This window comes from Homalodisca vitripennis, chromosome 4 (genome assembly GCF_021130785.1).
Source record: "Homalodisca vitripennis isolate AUS2020 chromosome 4, UT_GWSS_2.1, whole genome shotgun sequence".
Lineage (NCBI taxonomy): Eukaryota > Metazoa > Arthropoda > Insecta > Hemiptera > Cicadellidae > Homalodisca > Homalodisca vitripennis.
Window position 1 is genome coordinate 15,061,091 of NC_060210.1, and position 10,140 is coordinate 15,071,230.

Genomic DNA, 10,140 nt, shown 5'->3' on the forward strand with positions numbered 1-10,140 from the left:
TGTGCATTATTAAGAGCAACTGGTGGCCTTCTTGGTTTTAGCCCCTTGAGAAAATTTGTCAAGCCGTGTTTACTTAACCATTTTTAGTCGTAGAACTGTAGAACATTTTTCTTTTTAAATGTATTATTAATACTCATCCAGAAGCTATTTTGGGTCTTTTTCGTTTAAGGGCCAGCACAAAAGACCCTAGCTTGCCTATTCAAAACTCAGGTCACGCGATGCTTGCCCGCTGCGCAGCGCTTTGCGCTGCTTGCTCTTTTAGACAAAAAATTAACTCGAGCTTGCAAAGTCCAAGCCCAGATCAACTCACCACGCTTTATTGAACAAGAAAAACTAAGTATAACTCACAGAACTAACGCAGGTTTCATTACAGACAAAAGATAAGCGGCGCGCGTTTATCACTGATAAGATAAGACGAGTTTATACTAGAAGTAGTACCTGGACTACTGCCCTAAGAACTAATAACACCAAAAAAAACGATTAAATGCACTGTCAGTCAGGCATAGTATGTTTGTAAGGTGCTAGCCCTTAAACGAAAAAGACCCGCTATTTTATTTATTTAAGTACAAAAAAAGTTACTGGAGCGTGTGATATCAGTTACTCATAAAAAAACAAATGTCTATTGTACTTCATCATTTCAATGTTACAAAAGTATGAATTTCACGAGAAAAATTATAGTGTATGATGAGTAATAATAAAATCTTTAAAATGAGACACCACCCATAAGCTATGATAAAAATAAAAGCAAATATCCACAAGGTTTATCATTGTTCTTGTTATGGGAAAAAACAAGGTAGTTTCACTTCTTAACAAGATTAAATTGTACCACCAATACGATTATAATATTGAAAAGTTTCATGTACCAAAACATTTTTTTAAGAACACAGTCATGCCTTAATCTGGGAATGTTTATAATCTCCAAGCGATAGGTTCTCTAGAGGATATTATAGCTCATTAAAATCAGTTTCTTATTCGATTTTAAACAACACAAAGAGTTAAAAGCTTTTGACTTGTACAATTAAATGAAAACTAAACATAATTATTAAAACTTATTTTAACAAGAAAGAAATCACCTATGATGAGTAAACAAAGCATATTGAATTTATGATAACTTATATACTGCAATGCACCTTAGAACACAGGCGAAATTATGCTAATGAAATGTAGGGAAGGTTATTTATTACATTATCCTAAAAATAAATTATATTAAAAGTCATTTCGCTACAGACTGCTCTTAACAGAATCGAGACTTAGTTTGGAAAGTAGAGAGGTATCGAGTTTGACTTACTTTGTGCGAACTAAAAATAACCTGTGATGTAACATTTTAGATAGCGAGAGTCATTATTTCTGATAACCTCCGCTTCAGTATGAAAACCTACACAAGGAAAATCGGTGCATCTTTAACAACTAAACAATAAGAAGTAATTAATAACACTTAAGAATTAGGTCCAGTTGGAAGAAAGTTAGACTCGAACTGTCAAACTAAAGTTACGGTACTTTATTAGTTTAGATGTTAATATTCAACTCATGATGGAATAAAAACATGTTGGCATGTATTAATATTAAGATGTTGGGTCCATTCTGCGGATGTTGTCCATTCATGAGGTCAGCCAAATATGGCACGCAGTTAGTACAAACTTTGCACTGACGTAAAACATTTTGCAAATGGTAAATTAAATACAGGGTATTCGAGCTGTAGGAGCCAAGAAATTACTGGCGCGTGTGATAAAAGTAATATGTACTTTTTATTTTCAAGCAACTTTGCTAACGAGCTATAAATATCATTATGACTGATATTTTACATAATGAATTTGAATAATAGGGCTCCCACGACGTCGAACTGGTATTTAATCTCCCACCAAGTGTTTGTGAGCACTTATGATTATTTATTTCCGTCACTTTTCTTTAGGGATTTCCGAATTGGAGTAGACCTCGAAATTACCCAATGTGTATGTGAAAAAGACTATTAGTTTGTATAATAACCAAGAATTTAACAGTAGAAGCCATATCTTGAGTTCTTTTTGACAAGAATCTGGTTCGTCTGGTTGAAGTGGATTATATTTCCAACGCCAATGTACACTTTGCCCTGATCCACGATCAAGAAAAACAGTCAAAAGTTAATATTTATAGCCATTGTACACGTACTTTATCGTAAAGTGGTGTAACATTCAAGCTTTAATTTTAATTAGAAATTTATTTTAAAGACAAATTTACATCATAACTTAGCGCCTTCAAATAGTGTTTGGTATTTAATTTACGTTCCTGTCTCGTTATTGCAGTTTATAATGTGCAGGCGCTTTCAAAACTTTTACCTTTTTGCCGCCTGGTGGTGAGTTACATCAATGGGCATAGCATATAAACCTTCGCCGAGACAAAATACATACAAAATTTTACGATATCGTTCAAATAGTTTTTGAGTTTATAAAGGCATACAGACAATCATTTTAAATATATATATTTAAAAGGAGCAGTGGACAGTGGAGCATCGCATGTTTGCATACGACGCGTATGTGCAAAATGGCGAATCTGTTACAACGGTACAACGGATTTTTCGCACTCATTTCAACCTTGGACGCCATGGTACGGTTCCTACCCGCAATACTATTCTCAGGTGGGTTCAAAATCTGAGAACGACAGGAGTTATTTTAAAGAAAAAATCTCCTGGCCCAAGGAAGACCGTAAGGACGCCGGAAAACGTCGAGAGGGTGAGACTAGCCCTCATTCGGAGCCCAAGTCGTTCAGCAAGAAGACATGCAAGTGAACTAAGGTTAAAGCGTGAATCAGTGCGGAAAATTTTGCAAAGTGATTTAAAATGTCATCCCTATAAAATGTGTGTTGTTCAGAAGCTATAGGAAAGAGATTACGCTCAGCGAGAGGACTTCGCCGTTCACATGCAAGTGTTGCTCGAAGATAATGACAGCACAATAATCATTATGAGTGATGAGGCACATTTTAATTTAAATGGAGAAGTTAACAAGCAAAATCCTGTCTAGAGGTCTAGACAGAAATGAACACGTTTATTTTCAACAAGATGGTGCCACACCGCATACTGCTCGCTTGTCAATGGCTGTGGTCCGTCGGATGTTTCCAGGAAGGCTCATTTCCCGTTTCGGCGACATCCAGTGGCCCCCAAGGTCACCAGACTTGACGACTTGTGACTTTTTTTGTGGGGGTACCTCAAATCACAAGTCTGCAACAACAAACCTCGCACCTTGGCAGAGCTAAAGGATGCAATCAAGACCAAAGTGGCAGCAATTGATCAAGAGCTTCTCGAACGTGTACATGCGGATTTTCTTAAAAGGTTAGAAACCTGCATTGAAGAAAATGGACACCATCTATTTGACGTTATATTCCATAAGTAACATTGTTCTTAAATGGCATGTAATTACAAACATTTCTATGTAATAAAATAAGTTTTATGTTAAAAAATAAGTGGTTTATGTTTATTTAAAAAACGTCCGGTTCCCGGTGGTCACCCTGTACAAAAAGCCAACTGACGTTGCTGCACAGTTTAACCAGGAAATAAGTAGTGCCATTAAAATACATTTCACAAATTTTATTAGTAACATGTAAGGTGTAATATTTACCAATCATTACAAACTATCAATCAATACGGCTTTTTACAGTTAATCGAAGTCCAACATTTTCTGCCACCGGAGAGAGAGGGAAAATACCACTCACGTTAAGAGCTTCTGCAAGACTTACTTGTAGCTTCCTTACTGTGGGATACTCTCTTCTTACGAAGAATCCGTAGACATGGAGCGGATGGCATCTTTTTGAAAGGCGTCCAGCTCCGTAACAGGCTTGAACCTCGAATATTTCTTATCGGGAGTGTTCAGTTTCAAGCCACTCTGTTCACTTTGTATTTTCTCCTTTCCAATTATCACAACTGTATTTTTTCCTATCTCCAAAGCCGCAGCAGTTCTTTCGATAACTTTTTCTACTGGAAGTATCGGTCCTTTGTTAATTTGCTCTCGCTGGAAGTAGTCTCTCACCTGACAAACCAATTCTCGGGATTGGCCTCGCAATGGAACGCCTTTTTCTCCAGCCTTGGTGTAAGGCACACTTACCACGCGAGTGCGGGGCCTACCGCGTTTGTTTATCACTGTTTCAGTCCACTGAGACATGGTACGGAATTAACAGTACCGGTAATTAAATAATGTCTGTCACAAAAATGTAACACTAGAAAGTACGTGCGTACACTTGTCTTTCAAATAAGGTTTAGTCTTGAAAAAGACTGTTTAAACACTTGGCCACGAACACACAGAAGCGCAAAAACAGCACACGAAACAACATACATAACCAACAACCAATGACATAATGAAGCACGGTTTGTTACTGCGCATCACCCAGCTGATACCTACCTGATGACAGCTACAACAGAGGAGACGTGACAACTCTGCCTCCGTCGAAAAGGGAAGTGCTCGGCTGTGATTGGTGGAGCGGTAAGGCGAGCCTTCGTGAGGCAGTTCGGCTGTCTTCGGTCGAGCTCGTCCCAATACCCTTCTGTCTTTAATTCAACTATAGTACAGGTAAAATTATTGCTTGGTCTCCGATCAAAACGTAACCGAGTTTTATACCCAGCAGGGATCACTTCTGCCTGGTTTATACCTTCCAGTTGAACCTACCACTGGCCACAGCAAAACCCGATGTGTCACATAAATCTGGGCAACCCCATGGATGTCCAGGAGCGGCACATCACTAACCGCAAATGTCGAGATTCTAGGGTTCATGGGCAATTCGATAGGTCTAGTCTACTGAGGGAGATGACCATTGGAATTGTTGGGGTTTGTTCCCTAACCTCAGAGGTTCTTGCTAGCCTCAACATTGGTGTACCGCCCCCTGCCTACTTTGACTGGAGAGGTTGGTTCAGAGCTGGCCTCCCTTCTTCCAGGGGGACATGATTTTGAGATTAGTACCCTAATTTTCCCCATTGATCTCCATATGAGGCGGCCCCTACCCTCTAACCTTACCCATCCTGAATATCCTGTCACTCCAGAAGCAGCTAAGGTTCTTACAGGACTAAGTGCAATTTATAAGATTCTTATCTCTTATCCTAAGAGAACAAAAAAAGCTTGAGTTTCAACGTTGATTACTCTTAGTAGAGCTACAATAGCACTCTTTAAAAAATCATTTATAAAGACAAACCTTGTACTTCTCACTTGTTCACAGCAGAATAGAATATTGTCTTTTTTGCTATGGCGGGGCATTTTAGACTACCATAAATTCAATTTATGTACAGCAATACAAATTCTTAAGGTTTTTTGCGAGGAAACTCTACCTATTTCTTGAACAAAAACTTGATCTTCTAAAATATATATATAATTATAAATATAAATTAATATAATATTAATTATTTATATTTATATATTATATTATTATAAATATATATATATATATATATATATATATATATATATATATATATCAATTATGATTATATAAATTCTAAACCGTTGAAAACGAATAAATAAATATATATTTATTTATTTTCAATGGTTTAGAATTTTATTATTTATTGTCGGGTAATTGACCTTAAATAACAAATATTTAAAAAAATAAATTAAGACGTTTAGAAATTGTACTTGTACTTAAACCTAATTTTACACTTTATATGACATTTTTTGATGTTTTAGGACCAACAGTGTATATAAACTGCCAGATAACATTAAAAACTATAAAAATGTTAAACAATTCACAAAAAGGGATAAGCTATGGTTAACCGAATTCGAATTTATTAATTCAATGATTAAAATAAAAAACCAATTTAATTTTTTAGTTTTAATTAAATTGCAAATTACAAATTTTTGTTTATACCTCTTTACTTTTAATTGATTATTAACGAACGTTAGGATCAGCCAGTTTATATACAATTGTAATTATTAATTTTTAGTAAAATTTTTTAAGTTAACTTTTATGTTATTCTTTAGAGCTTAAAAGTTAAATATATTTTTAAAAAGAACCTCAAAACGGGAGTTTGCTCTTTGAGGCCTTAGTAATTTTTAAAAGAAACGTTAATATGCATTTAATTTATTTTCGTAAATTTACTTGTAAGACAAATATGTTTTAAGTTTGTCATTTAATTTCTAATTTTGTAACAACTATTGTGTATAATATTTTATAAATGTTTCTTTGAGAAAATAAATGTATTCTTATTCTAATACAAACAACCCCTTCCCTAAGGTAAGTACATACACATAATGATCCCTGGACCTAACTCAGAAAGTAGCTTTTCAACAGGCCCTCACATTGCCAAGCGTTGCTGCACTTGGCCAGCTTGCAACAACTTGTAACAACCACGTACAAACTGTGTTAATCTTAATGGGAAAACAACGTCACTGTGACTCACAGTAATTTGAACAGATAATTACAGAACAGTCATAGCCTTGCTTAAGTTGTTTTGTCAGGTAAACAAGTATTGTAATTTACATTCAAGAGGGAAAAGGTTTTATTTTGTTCTTTTTATCAGTATTCGTAATAACATGAAATAACTTAATGTGAAAGTTAATCCAAGATATGGTTTAACTATACAAGACTAAACTACACACTAATTAGTATACAAGCAATAGTTCGAGTAGTATACGAACAAAGATTGCACAAAAGTATTCCATTCGTGTAAACTACTCTAGTACATTTAATCGAAAACTACTTAACATTACGTTTTTATATGTTCAAGGTATAGTTGTAAGAATATTTTACATATTTATCCTAATATTATAAATGCGAAAGTGCCTTTGTTTGTTTGTTTTGTTTTCACGTATAAACTATGGAACCTATTGCATTGAAATTTTACATGGACATCCTTAGGTTCTTAGGATCAATATAGGCAAGTTCGTATTTCTAAAAACCCTCCGGGCTACGCTCCTCTGGTCTCTAAACAGCAAAAATTGCCATCTTGGTCTCTAAAGTTGTGTAATATGAGTTGAGAGAGCCTCTTAAATATAATGAGCTGTTCTGTGTAAACATTGTATTATGGCAGTATGACCATTTGTTTAATTAGTTAAACTACTACTTGTTTACATTTATAGAGTGAAAGAAGTACAAAAGTACATTACTCCTTATTTCAACATCGTAGCATCAATAAGTTTACCTTCATTGTTGTAATCACTTGAAAATTTAGCCAACAAATTGGCAGATTATTCGGTACTTTTATTCGTTAACTTGAAAAACATGTATCAAGTCATTCGAGATGAAAGGAGATGTTCACTAGTTGAAGCATATGTGGTCGACTTTATTAGTATAGAAGAATTCGATTGCCTTGTCTAATGTTGCAACATTTCAGCGTTAGAAACAGCGATCACATAAGACCAATAGATGGAGCACTCCTATTCCTACAGCATTACTGGTGTTGAAGCCAGTGGCGGCCATCTTGAGAACGTCTAGAAACGCCAAAACGCCGTCCAGAAAAGCTTAAAAATTGCAGTCCGCGCGCATAAATAAATCGCCACCTAGCCCACTTAGGATTAAGCCAAAATGTTCAAATTTGGTGTACGTATATCTCATAAAACACTGATTCCAATGGCGCAACTCAAATTACCAGTTTTGATCTCTATATAATTTTAATGAGCAAAAAACTTTAAAAGTTTTATACACATTTGAAATCGTAACATGAAAAAGTCGGTCTGTGAGGAATTTTTTTGTTTTTTAGGACAGGCAAGTTTTGTAAGCGGGAAAGTTTGAGATAAAGAGTTGAATTATTTTTTTCATTCGAAACTTTATTTTCTAAGACCAGTCGTTTTCCTGATATTATCGGCAGAATATAGGCGAAAACCCTGACCGCATCGCCCGACCTACAACAGATCGCCTACACTCCAGGCCGCTCTCGGCTCTTAAATTAAAACTCAACATATCGTTTAATTTAAAATTCATTTAAATGTAATTAATTATTTTTAATATGTTAAACATTTTAAACCCCATTTATAAGGCATTCGCTTATCATTTCATGTAAATAGAAACTGTCATTCAGTGCAATTAAATATTAACTAAACTTGAGGCAATATAAGGTACAATAAAGTAAACCACTAGACATAGACTTATTTATTTATCAACGGACAACAATTTTTTATAAGAATAGTGCAAATTAATTAATTCAAGACAGACAGCATAATCGAACAAATTTATAATAAAACATGGTGTGTTAGTTTTGACTATGCAATAATTATAAAAAAATCATAAATAACACTAACCAACTCGAAAAACTAATATAACTTGAGTATAATAACAAGAACAACAACAACAACAACAACAAGATAAAAGAAAAATAATGATAAACATTTAAGAATTAACAAGATAAATTTAGAGCAAATAACAAACAACAAGAAATCATGTAGCAGATCTACTTGGAAAAATCTATACATTTACAAAAAATCAGGTAATTAACAATGTACAATCTCATTTAGCAGTGCAATTTTAGAAACAAATATTAATTCATTAAAAAAGTACAAAACAAAGTAAGTTAAATTTACCACCAAGCTATTAGAAAAAAATAACGTAAAAAATAAATAAATTAAGTATCATTGAGCATGATGAAAAGACTATTTCTAAAAAAGCTATAGCTACATGCGAAATAGTCCAGATGCTGGCACACCCAAATTACCCAAATGGGTAATTCATTATGTTTATAAATAATGAATTTAATATAATGGAAATTAAAATATGAAAATTAGAAACATAAATATCCAAAGCTTACAATAAAACGTACCTCTCTACTGTCCTAAAAATATTACAGTTTTTAATAGATGACTGCGTATTCTGGTTTTGTGTAATGATGCACTGACATTTTTGCAGTGGTGATGTAGTCGCACTTTGAAGTATTGTTTACAAATAGCTTTTTGAACTAATATAAGGTGATTTACCTCAGGATCTTGTTCAAAACAATGCTCTCCTGGGAACAGATTTACACCGATACACTTTCGTAACCCTGAATTTACCATTCTGTCCTCTAGTTTTTCACAGTTGTCACGTCGCCTTTTCTTAATACGCAAACTTTACTTCTGTTTCACATAACAAACAAAGTTTCACAACACCTTCAGAAGGTTGTAAAAGTCCTCCTCGATTTTTACAACTTATCAAACTGTTGCGGTATTGCGTTTCCTCATTAGCCTGTAACAGCTGTAGGCACCCGCTACAGGCTATTTTATTTCTTAAACGTTCTTACTACAAAACCAGAAAGGTACTCCACAATATGCGTCGTTACATTTGAAGTGTTTCCTACAATATCATAGTAATAGTCGAGATCTTCATCTTCCTTCTCATGTTCTAAAACCTGCCAGACAGCAGCGAACACAGTCTGAGCGCTCGCCACTAGGGTGAATCATCCCAAGGTCGCCCGCCATTGTTGTATCATCAGGCGACAGAGGCGGCTTCAACGGGCAACCCCACTGCTCCATCTATTGGTCTTATGTGATCGCTGGTTAGAAATCATCCAGTTAGAATATTTTAACGGCATATTTGTACATCTTGACGATATTAACATTTATGGAAAGTCACAGGAAAAGCACAATGGGAATCTTGACAGATTCATGATGGATGCAGCCAAGTGTGCTATAGGTTAACCGCTTACAAAAAGAAACTGATCGATTTTGTTTCACGCAGGGTGGAGTAATATACCCCTTCGCCACTCTTTCCCAGTATCCCCACCACTGCTCGGCACTCTCCTGCTCACTCTATCCCCTGACCTGACCACTGCCGCTCAACGGCTAACCTCACACCAAAACGCAAGCTCTCTGGATACGCCTATGACTACATTAGTCTGTTTAATTAATATTTTACGCTTGTATAGGCCTACACATAAAAATACAATATACTTTTAGAATATGTAAGTAAATGCAGTGTAAACAAAATGGCGCGAGTGAGACACGATCCACACAGCTGATAAACAAACACGAGGAGATGCTTGTCCCACTCCCCACCACTGGAAGGGGCCCCTCCTGCGCGTGGCTGCTCAGATATTTGCTTCTGCGCAGGTTTCCTTGCGAGCGGTTTATCTATAATAGTTCTTTCTAACTACTACTTTCTACACAATGGGGTGATGAAAACCAGACCTAGACCTAGACTGTCTTTTAATCGAAGAATCTTCCTCTGTTCTTTGACAGCACCTGTCTTGGAATAACAATCGGCATGGTCCCCCATTCCGTTTCC